The sequence below is a fragment of the Triturus cristatus genome, chromosome 1_1 (assembly GCF_964204655.1).
Source record: "Triturus cristatus chromosome 1_1, aTriCri1.1, whole genome shotgun sequence".
Classification (NCBI taxonomy): domain Eukaryota; kingdom Metazoa; phylum Chordata; class Amphibia; order Caudata; family Salamandridae; genus Triturus; species Triturus cristatus.
Genome location: NC_140579.1, coordinates 1,202,485,961 through 1,202,500,940, shown reverse-complemented (window position 1 = coordinate 1,202,500,940; position 14,980 = coordinate 1,202,485,961).

Sequence of the window (14,980 nt, the reverse complement as noted above, 5' to 3'; positions counted from 1 at the left end):
AAGGACCAGATGGCCCTGCGGGCCGGGCGACCAGATGGCCCTGCGGGCCGGGTGACCAGATGGTCCTGCGGGCCAGGAGACCAGATGGCCCTGCAGGCTGGGTGACCAGATGGCCGGCCTATCGGCCGGCCGGGCTAATTCCAACTTCTGTCCTTCCCCAGAGTTCTGTAAGCTCCCACTACGTGGGGACTTAATAGTCGAGAAAAATGGGCTCCCCGGGCAGGCCTTCGGGGAGAGGACGTGGCCTGGGCTTAACCCTCCTTGGTTCTAGCCGAGGGTCTGGGTGCTAGGGACAGGGGGTCCACCGGGGCCCGGGGAGGCTCTCCCTGGCCTGGCTAGGGTTCCGAAAGCTGGGCCCGGGCCTGGGGCTTGAGCTCCGTCCGGCAGTCCCCAGTGTGTGTGCGCCCCCCCGTCCTGCAAGCCAGCCGAGGGTCTGGGCGTTCATCGGGACCAAGGTAGGCTCTCCCCGGCCTGGCTAGGGTTCGGAAGCAGGGACCAGGCCCGGGGCTTGATCTCCGCTCGGCAGGCCATGGGGTGCTGGAGAACCCCCATCCTGCAAGCCAGCCGACAGTCTGGGTGCTGGGGACCTGGGTCCAACGGGGCCCGGGCAGGCTCTCCCTGGCCTGGCTGGGTGTCAGAAGCAGGGACCAGGCCTGGGGCTTGAGCTCTGTCCGGTGGGCCATGGGGTGCTGTAGCCCCGCCCCCTGTCCTGCAAGCCAGGTGAGGGTCTGGGTGCTGGGGACCTGGGTCCACCAGGGCCCGGGGAGGCTCCCCCCGGCCTGGCTGGGTGTTGGAAGCAGGGAAAGTGCCTGGGGCTTGAGCCCTGTCTGGCGGGCCCCAGGGTGCTGGAGCCCCCCATCCTGCAAGCCAGCCTAGGGCCCGGGCGCTGGGGACTGGGGTTCACCGGGGGCCTGGGGAGGCTCTACCTGGCCTGGCTAGGGTTTGGAAGCTGGGACTGGGCCTGGGGCTCGAGCTCCATCTGGCGGGCCCTGGGGTGTGGGAGCCCCCCGTCCTGCAAGCCATCGGAGGATCCGGACGCTGGTTACAGGGGTCCATCAGGGCCCAGGGAGGCTCTCCCTAGCCTGGCTAGGATTCTGAAGTTGGGTCCGGGCCTGGGGCTTGAGCTCCGTCTGGCAGGCCATGGGGTACGGGAGCCCCAAGTCCTGCAAGCCGGCGAAGGATCCACGCACTGGGGACAGGGGGTTCCATCGGTGCCTGGGGAGGCTCTCTCCGGCCTGGCTTAAGGGTTCGGAAGGTGGGACTGGGACTGGGCCCGGGTCTTGAGCTCTGTCCAGTGGGCCCCGGGGTGCGGAGCCCCCTGTCCTGCAAGTCGGCTGAGGGTCCTGCAAGCCGGCCATGGGTCTGGGCGCTGGGGACAGGGGGGTGTCATCGGGGCCCGGGGAGGCTCTCCCTGGCCTGGTTTAAGGGTTTGGAAGCTGGGACTGGGACCGGGCCCGGGTCTTGAGCTCCGTCCAGCAGGCCCTGGTGTGCGTGAGCCCCTTGTCCTGCAAACCAGCTGAGGGCCCGGGGACAGGGGGGATCCACCTGAGGCCCGGCCTGGCCTAGGGTTCAGAAGCTGGGCCAGGCCCGGGGCTTGAGCTCTGCCCAGCGGGCCCTGTGGTACAGGAGCCCCCCTTCTTGCAAGCCGGCCGAGGGTCAAGGCGCTGGGCACGGGGGTCCACCGGGGCTCAGGGAGGCTCTCGGGGCGTTGGCTCGGTGCGGGCAGTTGGGCGACCTTTTGGGCACGGCCATTTGGTCGCACCTATCCCCTCGGCCATCTGGTCTTACGCAATGCTTTCCAAAGGGGCGACCAGATGGCCCGGCTGCCCTGGAAGTCCAGATGGGGGCTCATTTGCCTCCCCGATCCCATCTAGGGCTCCAGGAGGTCGGGTGCGTCTGCACCTAGGGTGCCCTCTGTCACTCGGAGCGCACGGGTTATCAGCAAGGGGGGTAGCCTTCCTCCGGATTGCTAGGGGCAGGGTATGCCGGAAACACCCCTCCCGGGCTGGTGGTTCTCAGCCCGGGAACAGATGGGCTGGGCCCGGACAATACCTCCCCAGCGTCCGGGGCTCCCTCCACCGGCCCGCGGAGCAGGCAAAGTGCCCGGGACGGGCGCCATCGGTCCCCAGGCAGTCCTCCCCAGGCATCCGGGCCCGAGAGCGCCTGCGGGCCTACCCGTGCCCGAAAGCCCAGCCAGGGTCTGGGAGGCCCTGAGAAGCGGAGCCCCCGAGCCCTCCAAAGGGCAGGCGGGAGCCCTCCCGCGAAGGCACAGGGCAGGCAGATGGGTGGCCCTTCGGTCCCGGCCATCTGGTCGCACCTATCCCCTCGGCCATCTGGTCGCACTCAATGCTTTCCAATGGGGCGACCAGTTCGCCGGGCTGCCCTGGAAGTCCCGATGGGGGCTCATTTGCCTGCCTGATCCCAGCCAGGGCTCCAGGAGGTTGGGCTCATCCTGGCCTAGGGTCCCCTGTGTCTCACGGTACACACGGGTTCCCAGAAAGAGGGGTAGATTTCCTCTGGATTACTAGGGGCAGGGTATGCCGGAACACCCCTCCTGGGCTGATGGTTTTCTGCCGCGGACCAGATGGGCTATGCTCAGACCACACACCCCCTCCGTCCGGGGGCTCCCTCCTCCGGCCCACAGTGTGGCAAAGTGTCTGGGACTGGCTCCATGGGTCCCGGTCAGTCCTCCCCTGGGTGTCCGAGCCCCTAGAGCTCCAGTGGTCTTCCCCATGCCTGAGGCCCAGCCGGGGTCCCAGAGACCCTGGGAAGCGGAGCCCCCGAGCCCTGCGTGGGCAGGCGGGAGCCCAACCGCGAAGGCTCGGGCGAGCAGCTGGGCGTCCTTTCGGTCCCGGCCATCTGGTCGCACTTTTCCCCTCGGCCATCTGGTCGCACGCCATGCTTTCCAATAGGGCGACTAGATGGCCGGGCTGCCCTAGAAGTCCCGATGAGGGCTCATTTGCCTCCCCGATCCCAGCCAGGGCTTCAGGAGGTCAGGCACGTCCATGCCTTGGGTCCCCTCAGTCTCGGGGTGCGCACGGTTTACCAGAAAGAGGAGTAGCCTTCCTCCGGATTCCTAGGGACATGGTACTCCGGAAACCCTCCTGGCCTAGCGGTCCTCAGCTGGCAGCCGTACGGGCCAGGACAGTCCCCCAGACCGGGCTCTGTCCTCGGTCCTGAAGTGTGGCAGGGTGCCTGGGACGGGCTCCCCGGGGAGGCTCACCCTGTGCCTCCTGGCCCACAGCCCCAGCTGGGACCAGGGGCCCCGCCAGGCCCCGGGTCGGTTGCTCCAACCTGGGCCCTGCCCCCCAGACTGCCGCTCTGCCAAAGGCCCAAGGTAGTGTGCTGTCATCCCTGGGGAGCCTCTCTCTGTGCTCGGCTGGGTTCAGGGGCTCCCAGGGGCCCTGGGGAGGGCGGCCTCCCCACCCCGGGCTCTGTCTTTGGTCCTGCCGCATGGCAGGTTGCCCGGGACGGGGTCCGGCGGGCCCGGGGAGGCTTCCCCTGCTCCTCTGGGCCTGGGAACCCCGGCTGGGTCCAGGGAGCCCCGGGTCAGGTGCTTCAGCCTGGGCCCCGTCCCCGGCCTGCTGCCCCGCCAAAAGGCCTGAGACGGGGTTCCGTTGTGCCCGGGGAGCCTCCCCTTGCTTAGCTGGGTTCAGGCTGGGTCCAAAGGGCCCTACCGGCCCCCGGGTCGGGTACTCCAGCTGTGGGCCCGTCTCCCGGCCTGCCGCCCTGCCATAGGCCTGGGATGGGGTTCCGTCATGCCCGGGATACTCCCTCTGCTCAACTGGGTTCAGGGGCTTCCAGGGGCCCTGGGGAGGGCGGCCTCCCCACCCCGGGCTCCATCCTCGGTTCTGTCGTGTGGCAGGGTGCCCGGGACGGGGTCCCGCAGGCCCAGGGAGGCTTCCCCTGCACCTCTGGGCCTGGGAGCCCCGGCTGGGTCCAGGGGCCCGCCGTTATTCCCATTATGTACGGAAGCTCAGTGGAATCTGAAATGGCTCAATGAGAGTCCTGAGAGGAGAGGGGGAGTGCATGCTTGGCACAGTCCTGGAAGTGGATCATGGTGGCCCTTATGTGTAAGGTGAAATTAAGGGAGATCCTACATCTTTCCTCATAGAAAACACACCAGAAGGAGTAGAGCTGGAAACTCAAGTGGCAGATGCTGAATTTGAATTGCAGGCACAAGAATCCCTAGTCAGACTGCACCCTATCTTCACCAAGGAATATTATCTCCTAGATCTAAAGGAGTCAGTTAGAGGAAGAGGACTTCACAGAGAAGGAGCACAGAGGTATTACAGATGCTAAACCCCTGAGGATAACTCTCTGGTCAGATGCAGTCTTTCCTCAAACTCGTCCTTACTAATTGACCCCAGAAGCTATTGCAGTAACAACTCCTGTCATGTCATTAAAAACATGAAAGAACAGGGCATTTTGAAGGAGATCATCTGTCCATGCAATTTTCCGATTATGGCCTTACCAAAAGCTAATTAAAAGTGGAGGGTTGTCCAAGATTTAAGAAAAATCAACCAAATAGTTGTTCCATGATATCCTGTGGTACCGAACCCTGCCATAATCCTATTCCAAATTCCACCAGAAGCAGAATGGTTCATGGTCATTGGCTTGTGTCAGGCATTCTTATCCATTCCCCTTCACAAAGAGAGACAGTATATTTTTGCCTTCAGATTTTGAGAGAAATCTCTTGTGTGGTGTCGTGCTCCTCAGGCTATTTAGAGAGCCCGTCATATTTCAATCAGATACTGAAGGAGAACTTACAGCTACCATGCAGTTCTATCTTAGTGCAGTATATCGATGATCTGCCGAAGGTATTGATAAAAGAAGCTTGTAGGCAAGACACCATCGCCCTCCTCAACCATCTTGCTGAAAACAGGCACAAGGTTTCCCCCATAAAACTGCAGTATTGTCAGAAATAAGGCAATTATCTGGGCCACCAGATTAAGAAAGGAGTAAGGAGAATGTCCCACGAGTCCAATGAACAAATTGAAATGGTCCTCAAAAAAAGGTTCCCGACCACACAGAGAGAAGTACAATTGTTCTTGGGTATGGTTGGCTATTGCTGACAATGGATCACAACTTTTTCCCTTGTGGCGAAACCTTTACTAAGGTTGACACATACAGATGTCAGTGACTCGGTACCAAAGGATGACGAGACCATGGAAGCTTTCCAGGAGATAAAAAACTTACCTTTCAGTGCTCCCACTTTTGGAATGCCAGACTAAACCAAAGAGTTCATACTCTTCTGCCATGAGTGTGATGGTTGTGCATTATTTATGTCGACACAGACACATTGCGAGATGCCCCATCGCATATTTCTCAGCAACACATTCATTAGACACAGCATTGCCTGTTTGTCTCAAAGCACTTTCAGTGAGCATTCAGCAGATGGAGGGAATAGTGATGAGCCACCCGCTTATTGTCATGGTGTCCTATTCAATTGAGGTTCTCATGACCCACACACAGTATTTGACTGACAGCCACCTAACCAGGTATGAGAGAACTATTTTGGCCACAGATTATTTTTCTATAAAGAGGTGCAGCGCTCTGATCCCTGCCTCTCTATTGCCTACCCCAGATGAAGGCAAGAAAAGTGAATTTGATCAAAACGGCATCGATATAACTGAACTATGCACAAAATGGAGACCAGACATACTGAACGTGCCCCTTCATGAATCAGACCATACCCTGTTTGTTGATGGTTCCTGCTTGAGAGACAGACGTGACATTTTAACAGCTGCCTATCCCGTCTGCACCTTAAGTGGTTTTGTATAAGCATCTTACTTGTGCCATGTAACCTTATACCATGTAGATGAATTAATCACCCTTGCTAGAGCCTGTTGTACTTCAGAAGGATCTTGAGTTACCATTTACACAGAAAGCCGGTACAGATTCGGCATTGCGCATGACTTTGGTCAGTTGTTGTCTCAGAGATGATTTTGACCTCATCTGGTTTGCCTAACAAGAATATGTTTTTCAATCCTGAACTTATTGAATGCGCTTTAGCTGCCAAAGGAGGCAACAGTGGTTAAGTGTTGCTGTACACAAGAATGGCGAGGACTTTATCATGAAAGGTAACTGCTGTGGGGCTAAGATTGCTCAATATTGAGCTCTTGATTCTAGTACATTCCACATGGATGAGCCATGCAGTGCGGAGGGAGAGACACTTTCAAACATGCTCTTGAACACTGTACAAAAGTTTAACCAGTTGAGGGGGCTGCAGTATGAAGCCCCAGACATTGAAAAGGGAAATTGGCAAAGGGTAGGATTTGTGAAGGAGGCTGGCAAAATCTGGGTTTCTACCAATGGAAAACCTGTTCCACCTGATGCTCTGCTGCCAGCCATGGAGAGACACATGCATGGTCCAACACGTGGGATGAGAAGGGCTGGTGATGATCTTTAGGAATCATAGGTATAATCCACACTTCCGCACAATGGCCAAATGTTTGTGCCAGTGTTGCATGATTTGTCAAAAACAGAATGTGCCCATTAAAGATAATGGGGTAACCCAGTAACCCTCAGAACCTGGGCGTTATAATGAAAACAAAAAAACAATGGTTCTGTTGGGAAACACGTAGACTTAGTTAAGTATGTACTTAATACAAATAATCAATATGTCAGTAATCATTCAGTAAACAACAACGAAGCACACACATGAACCAAGAGATTCAGAAATTGAATTTGATTTACTCTGTGATATGTATCAAAATATTCAACAAAATATTTACAGGACTAACCAACCATATAACACATAAGACGTAAAACAATCAGTGACTGAACGTGCTTATTGACATGAAATTGACCACAGATTCACATATAACATATATATACAATAACAATACACAGTGATACACAAAAAGGTCCAAAATCAAGAGCATAGACCAAAGCAGGATATAATTTTCCTAGTTCTGATTGTGGAATTGCGTAGACAAATTGGACAAGTAACGTTGACATTTCGACCCTATGTAGTAGTGCTGGATTGTGTGCATCTAGAGCGGGTCTTCATCAGGACAAAAAGTTGGGCTGGCGGCCTGGGATCAGAATTTTTTATAGGATTTGATTTCCTGGTATCGCATTAAAGGAGATGTCAGCCGACATTTGGATTGATCATAGATTCTTGACAATAATTTATTCAATTTGAGAGAAAGTGGTGCCATCATAACGATCGCCACATAGTAGTGTTCTCGGTCGAGACGTCTATGTCCGTCTAAGACTCAGCCGCTAATGACGGGTCGAAACGTCGACGTTACTTGTCCAATTTGTCTGCGCAATTCCACAATCAGAACTAGGAAAATTATATCCTGCTTTGGTCTATGCTCTTGATTTTGGACCTTTTTGTGTATCACTGTTTATTGTTATTGTATATATATGTTATATGTGAATCTGTGGTCAATTACATGTCAATAAGCACGTTCAGTCATTGATTGTTTTACGTCTTATGTGTTCTATGGTTGGTTAGTCCTGTAAATATTTTGTTGAATATTTTGATACATATCACAGAGTAAAACGAATTCAATTTCTGAATCTCTTGTTTCATGTGTGTGCTTCGTTGTTGTTTACTGAATGATTACTGACATATTGATTATTTGTATTAAGTACATACTTAACTAAGTCTACGTGTTTCCAAACAGAACCAAAAACAGAATGTGGGCAAGAAGAATGTGGTGACCATGAGCCATATAGAGAAGTCAGATGGCCCCTTCAACCATCTTCATATTGACCTCATGGAGTTGCCCCAATGTAATCTATCGAATTACATATTGGTCATTGTATGCTTTTTCTCTCATTGCGTTGAGAAATACCCCACAAGGAGATGTGACGGTCGCTAAACTACTACTGCGGGAATTGATTGTGTGATTTGGAATGCCAGTTCACCTTGAATCAGATCAAGAGAGTCATTTAAAAAAATGAGATAATGCAGTTGTTGAGTGGGATGTTAGGGATTGAACAAAGATTTCAGTGCAGTTATAGAACAGAAGCATCAGGTGTGGTGAACTTACACCAACTGCTGAGAAGACTTTGCTCTGCTTCCCTGCCTCTTTCCCATAACCTCCTCATTTACTCAAGCAGAAGTGGAGAACGCTCCATCTCCCACATCGCAACAAAGACCTGGAATAGTCTTTACACGCAACTCCAGACCATCACCTCACTTCCAGAATTCTGAAGAGCCCTCAAGTCTTGGCTATTCGAGTAAGGGGCCAGGACCTGCAAGCGCCTGGATTCCCTATCAAGTGATTTGCCCCACTTTGATTGATTGATTAATTGATTGGTAGAAAAGGTAAATGGACGATCAAAGCAAAACTGGCCAAAGACTGGGCCTCAACAGCTCTCAAATGGCCTGATGCACTTTCCTTAGTTCTGATGAGCATTCGAAGTACTCTGTGCAAGGGCACAGGATTATCTCCTCATTAAGTGCTTACAGGGAGAACCATCAGAATACCTTCTGTCCCAGTTTCTTCTCTTGTGAATATCATAGATGACCTGGTTCTCGGGTATTGGTATGGTGCATGCTATCTCACACCAGGTTGACGTTGCAACTCCATCTGTGTGAGAAGCACCCATGTCATGATTGCAGCCCTGGTGATTAGATTTACATGAAGAAAAACGTTTGCAAGTCATGCCTAGAAGAATGCTAGAGAGGCCCTTACCTGGTTATCTTGACGATTAACACTGCTGTGAAGTATGCTGGATTGCCGAGCTGGATACATTCCTCCCATACTAAGAGGGTGAGACAAGCAGAGGATGAAGCAGATTCAACATCCACTAATTCCCTGAGTCCAGCCAGGTTTGAGGTTTTCTGAGGCATCAGAAGGAGAAGAGGAAGGCCAGTTTGAGATGTCCAAGCCTTCCATAAGGGAGCATCAACTACTACAGCAAAAGAACAAAAAAGATTCCTAATTTGCAGCTTATGCTCAACCTTCCAGACTAAAACTACGCATTCATAAGTAGAGCACTCACTCATGGATAGCACATTCAAATCTGTCTTAGACAAGTATCTCTGGATCAGAGAGCAGAATTGATAAAGAAAGTACCACATCCGAAAACAAAATCAGCCTTCACTGCCTTCGGAAGAGGCCAAGTGCAATCAGCTAAGAATGGCCAAGCACTAGGACTAGATGAAAGAGACTGTTGACAAAAGTCAAAAGACCAGAGATGATTAGGGAAGTAAGTGAGCTAGAAGAACAAGAAAACTCAGAACTTCAAAACGACAGTGATGAGGGCATAAAGTCAACTATTAAAAGACGAAAATGAAGCGAAAAGTTAACACCAAGTATTCAGGTTCTGACTAGATACACTCTGATGATTGTCTGACAGAAACAATGACCCTCTATGAGTCAAAACAACAGATAAGATTGAAATTGCACAGACACTGTTAACCAAAGTTGAAAGGACAGAAAGATTTGTAGGGCAATGGTCAGAGAACTACAGAGCCGTTAGGTATCCAGCCAAAGTAGAATAAAAATCAGTAGATTCCGAGATATGGTAGTGACTAGAGGGTAGATTTAGATGGACTTATCTCCTTATAAAAGTCAAATCTCTTCACTTGATCTGATGCTAGCTGACATGGTGCAGCAATGCTGCAAAACTGTCCTAATGTTATTGTAATTTCCATTGCTGTTTTTGTAGTTGGGTGGATTTTAGACGCCTTTTTTCCTGGGGAAATGTGCCATACCCGAAAGTTAATCAAACGAGAATCCCTGTAATTGATATAGAAATGCATGTGAGTAGACTTTCATATGCCCCTTCTTCTTAGAGTGTTTATAGTTATAATGTGTACTTTCAAATGCTTGCTGAATATGTTAAAAATAAAGCAGATTGAAAAAAATGTTTGGCTGTTCCTATTTTCCAGCTTCTTCAGCTGAAGTATCAGCCTACTACCATTTACCTCTGCCATATGCTTTCCTTTGCAGCGTGTTTCTTAATTTGTTTTATCAGCAGAAGTATATGATGACATTCTTTAGTCCCTTGACGTAAAAGAATTCTAATAACCAAGGCATGCATGATCTAACTTGTAAAATTTGCGAAGATGAGAGAACCTTCGTAGATGAATTAAACGAGAAGACCAAATGAAGTGAAGGAAAGGGAATGGGTGAAACAGTAGGGAATTAGAGGACAGAATAAGGAAAACATAGAAAACACTCTCCCAAGATTAAGTGTTGACATCGCAAAGAAGGGAACCTTATGCATGGTGAGAAGACAAGCAGGGAATGAGACTGTAGATGACGTAGGATGGACTGAATGTTAGCATAGCTATTTAGTCAAGGAATGGGTTCTAGCAGAAATTGAGGCAAGTATTATAGGCATATACTATGTGTGTGGTAAGTCACCCTTTTTCCTGCTGATTCACATTTGGGAAGGTAGTTGCTATGCAGCCTTAGTTTATCATAAAATGCATCATACTGACAACCTAGTCCATAAACCTGACTCAATGTCAGATGGAGCAAATGAAGTTTCAAGCTAATACATTTGTGATATCTTTGGAGTGCTAATACCCTCATTGTGTGTGCTTTTGAATGATGATAAAATCTGAAAGTTGTAAATCATAATAGATGGACTTGCTACCAACACTGCAGATGACTTAACTGTTATTAATAAAGAATTGCTTACAATGAGAGTTATGATTATCTAGAACCAACTTGCTTTGGCCATGCTTCTCGCAAAGGAAGGTGGAGCTTGTAAGGTAATTCATGCAAGGGAATGTTGCACGTTCATCACTAAAGTAGATAACCAGAATGAAAGCTATACTGCCAAAATCACTGATTTTACCCATGAACTAGCAGAGACAAGTGCTTGGGAAGGAATAGGTTCAGTATTTGAGTCTATCCGACTGGGATTTGGCAAAGTAGGCGAATGGCCAGGAAGTGTAGGTGGAGGAATACCAAAATTGCTTCTGACTCCTCTTTTGGTCTTACTAATTGGTGCTTTTCCTTCTAAACTTTTGCAAGAGGATTTCATCACAGTGTGGGTTGGACTGTGGGCAAAAGAAGCTGTCAGCAACAAGTGGAAGAAAAAGAGCAGATGTCAGACGAGAGGAGATGGAGAGTGAGTTCTATGACCAAATAAAAAAATTAGAAGAATGCGAGCAGAAAAATCCCAGATTGATTACGACTGTCCTGTAATGACTCACTAAATTAATGTGATGTTTTTTAAATCATCAGTGAGGGCAGGGGTTGTGAGATCTGTTTTTCGTTTGAGGTGAATAAAACATGAGAAAATTAGCTTTCAAGAAATTTAGGCTAACTTTATGCTGTCCATTTTCTGTGACACCGCAGATGAACGTGTCACTAGCCACTGTTTCTTCTGTGATAAAATAAAGACTCGTAAATTTTCACTGGCTGACAAATAATTTCCCATGGCTACCTCAGCAGAGTGTACCTTCTCAAGGATAGAGCAACTGTCCGAGGCTTAATAACATACTAGGGGGGATAGTCTCAAGAACGTGTGATAATCATTGCAAAATTAACTAAACGCAACTCTGCACATCGCAGTCTTTCGCGACAAAATAATACAGTGTTAACATTGTATTCCCAACCCGGCGGCACCATGCGATAATTACACGATAACGCGCCAGAAGTCCTCGGAAAAATTAACGCGATGCCCCAAAAATGCGAAACACGAACACGAACACGAAAAAAGTTGCGATGCCCCAAATCGCGATACATAAATCAGCAAGAACAAGCGACAGGCCTGCAATTCCCACGCATCATGCGGGAAAATGCACTATAAAAGCAACAAAAAAACCACACCGAAACCAAAATAAACTGCGTAGCACCATGGACGTATCCGGCCCGAGTGCAGAGGACGACTCGCGCCCATAAGCCCCACGAAGGACCAGCCAGGAGCCCCGTGTTCGGGGAAGGGCAAGGAGAAGAGGAAGACTGGGTTCAGTCCGCAGGAAAACCGGATCGTCACGGAGGTGATAGAACACTACCAACAACTGTTCGTCACCCCCACTGTGACATCGGCAACACAAACGGGAATATGGCAGTCGATCGCGAACAACGTGAATGCAGTCGGAGTGTCGATGTGGTCAATGGAGTAGGTCAAGAGGCGCTGGCATGACGTGATCAGCCAAACCAAGCAAAAACTCGCTGCCAACAGGAAGGCAGCAACGGCGACTGGAGGTGGGAGTCCTGCGCCACAGGAGGGGCTGGATGGCCTGGAGGAAATGGTGGCCACAGTCATCAGTGTAGAGACGGTGCAAGGAGTTGGGAGTCCAGCCACAGCTCCATATGACCTGACCCAACAGCAACAGGGTGAGTAACGACCAGGGACTGGGGGGACGTGGGGAGATGGGCACAATGGCACACATGCACAAGTATGTGTAGCACACTCCACACCCACAATGATTGTGGAACATGTCCCTGATACCCTTGGCACACTGCAGCACACATAGAATAACCAAGTAGGCCCCCGTCCACCATGTGCACAAAGGGGCCCCCCTCCCCATCACCAATCCCACAACCTACCCATGCACATGTGCTGAATCCAGCAAAGAAGCGGCTCTGTGAGCCACACTGACAATGCAAGTGACACTGCATGTCCAATAGCATGGCTGCAGTCAAAATACATGACATGGTGCACGACACAACACTGGCGTGGCCCAGTGTGGATCACATCCTCAAAGGAGCATGTCACACTGACACATCCACGTGCACATACAACCCCTGACGTCAACAACACATCTGCAGACAAACAATGCACAAGAGTACAATAACCGTCCGAAGGGAACAAATGACCCAAGTCGCCAACATCTCTGCACCGCAAAAGCACACAAGTCAAAGGCACACCGCATCAAAGGGATAAGGGGCCACTAAATCAATCAATCAATCAATCAATCATTTGTAGAGTGCGCTACTCACCCGTGAGGGTCTCAAGGCTCTGAGGGGTGGGGGGGGGGAGCAGATACTGGTCGAACAGCCAGGTCTTGAGAAGTCCCCTGAAGGTCAGCAGGTCCTGGGTCAGACGCAGGTGGGCGGGAAGGTTGTTCCATGTCTTGGCGGCAAGGTGGGAGAATGATCTGCTGCTGGTGGTTGTTCGGCGGGCGTGCGGGATGGTGGCGAGGACGAGGTCGGCGGAGCAAAGCTGGCGGTTCGGGGTGTAGAAGGACAACCGTTCATTAAGGTATGCTGGTCTGGTGTTGTGGAGTGCTTTGTGAGCGTGGGTGAGGAGCTTGAAGGTGATCCTCTTGTTGACCGGGAGCCAGTGCAGATCTCTCAGGTGGGTGGTGATGTGGCTGTGGTGAGGGAGTCCAAGGATGAGATGTGCGGAGGCGTTCTGTATGCGTTGGAGTCTCTTCTGGAGTGTAGCCGTGGTTCCTGCGTAGAGGGCGTTGCCGGAGTCCAGCCTTCTCAATGACTTTCGCCAGGAACGGGAGCAGGGAGACGGGTCGGAAGTTCTTGAGGTCCTTTGGGTCCACCTTGGGTTTCTTGAGTAGGGTGTTGATCTCTGCGTGTTTCCAGCTCTCTGGGAAGGTGGTGGACTCGAAGGAGCTGTTGATGATCTTTCGGAGATGGGGTGCGATGATGGAGCTTGCCTTGTTGAAGATGTGGTGGGGGCAGGGGTCAGAAGGTTAGCCGGAATGGATGGTGTTCATGGTTTTGATGGTGTCTTCGTCGTTGGTGTTGTGCCGAAGGTTGGTGTGTTTGGTGGGTGTAACGTCAGGGGTGTTGGCGTCTGTCGTCGGCGTCTGGGTGTAGAAGCTGTTGTGGATGTCTGCGATCTTGTGGTGGAAGAAGGTAACCGAGGAGTCGCAGAGTTCTTGTGATGGGGGTACGTCATTGGAACTGTAGCTGGGGGTGGCGAGTTCTTTCACGATGTTGAAGAGCTCTTTGCTGTTGTGTGCGTTGTTGTCTATGCGTTCTTTGAAGGAGGTTCTTTTGGCGGCTCGGATGATTTGGTGGTGTTTGCGTCTGGTGTTTTTGAGGGCTGCGTTGTTGTCTGGTCATTGCGCCACTGCTTCTTGAGTCTTCTGCAGGTGTGCTTGGAGTTCTGGAGGTCGGCGTTGAACCAGATGGCTCTCGTGTCGGTGCGCCTGTTGGAGGGTTTCCTGATCGGGGCGAGGGTGTTGGCGCAGTCGGCGATCCATTTTCTGAAATTGTGGGCTGCTGCGTTGGTCTCGGAGGGCTTGGGTGGCGGGTCTCGGGCGAGTGTGGTGATGAGCTGGTCCTCGTTGACTTTTTTCCAGCTGCGGTGTGGGAAATGTTGCGGTTGGTTGCGTGCGGTGTGTTTCTCGAAGGAGAAGTGGATGCAGTGGTGGTCGGTCCAGTGGAGTTCGGCGGTGTGGCTGAAGGTGACGTGGTCGCTGGTGGAGAAGATGGGGTTGAGCGTGTGTCCGGCGGAGTGGGTGGGTGTCGTGACGAGTTGTTTGAGTCCGAGGTTGGTGAGGTTGTCGATCAGCGTTGTGGAGTTGTTGTTGGCATTCTTGAGGTGGAAATTCAGGTCTCCGAGAAGGATGTAGTCTGTGGAGGCGTGTGCATGCTGATGAGGTTGGTGATGGATTTGCTGAACTGTGGTCGAGGTCAGAGCTTAGGGGGACTCTCTCACAATGCAGCACACACACATAGCAATCACAGCACATCAATATTGACGTAAATGTGGTACAAAGTGCAACACTTTCACTACAGCAAGAGGACACAAATGGTGCCGCTTGTGCGCAGAAACTGGCCAATCACATATGGCATACGAGGAAACTGTGAGGTGATAATGTACGAGTACAACCTCACATCCATCATGTAGTTGAAATGTCCACTGCCTCCCATCAAATAGCCATCTCACCCCAAACAGTCACAGTGTACAATGGCACGCTGTGTTTCTGGTAACATGTACAATGCGTCAACATACATGGAACACACTGTTAACATGCATCTCCCCTTTACATTGCAGAGGGACAATCAACACCTCCTGCAGAGCAGATCAGACATCCATTCACTGATGATGAAGGGTACCCCCTGGCCATCTGCTCCGACAC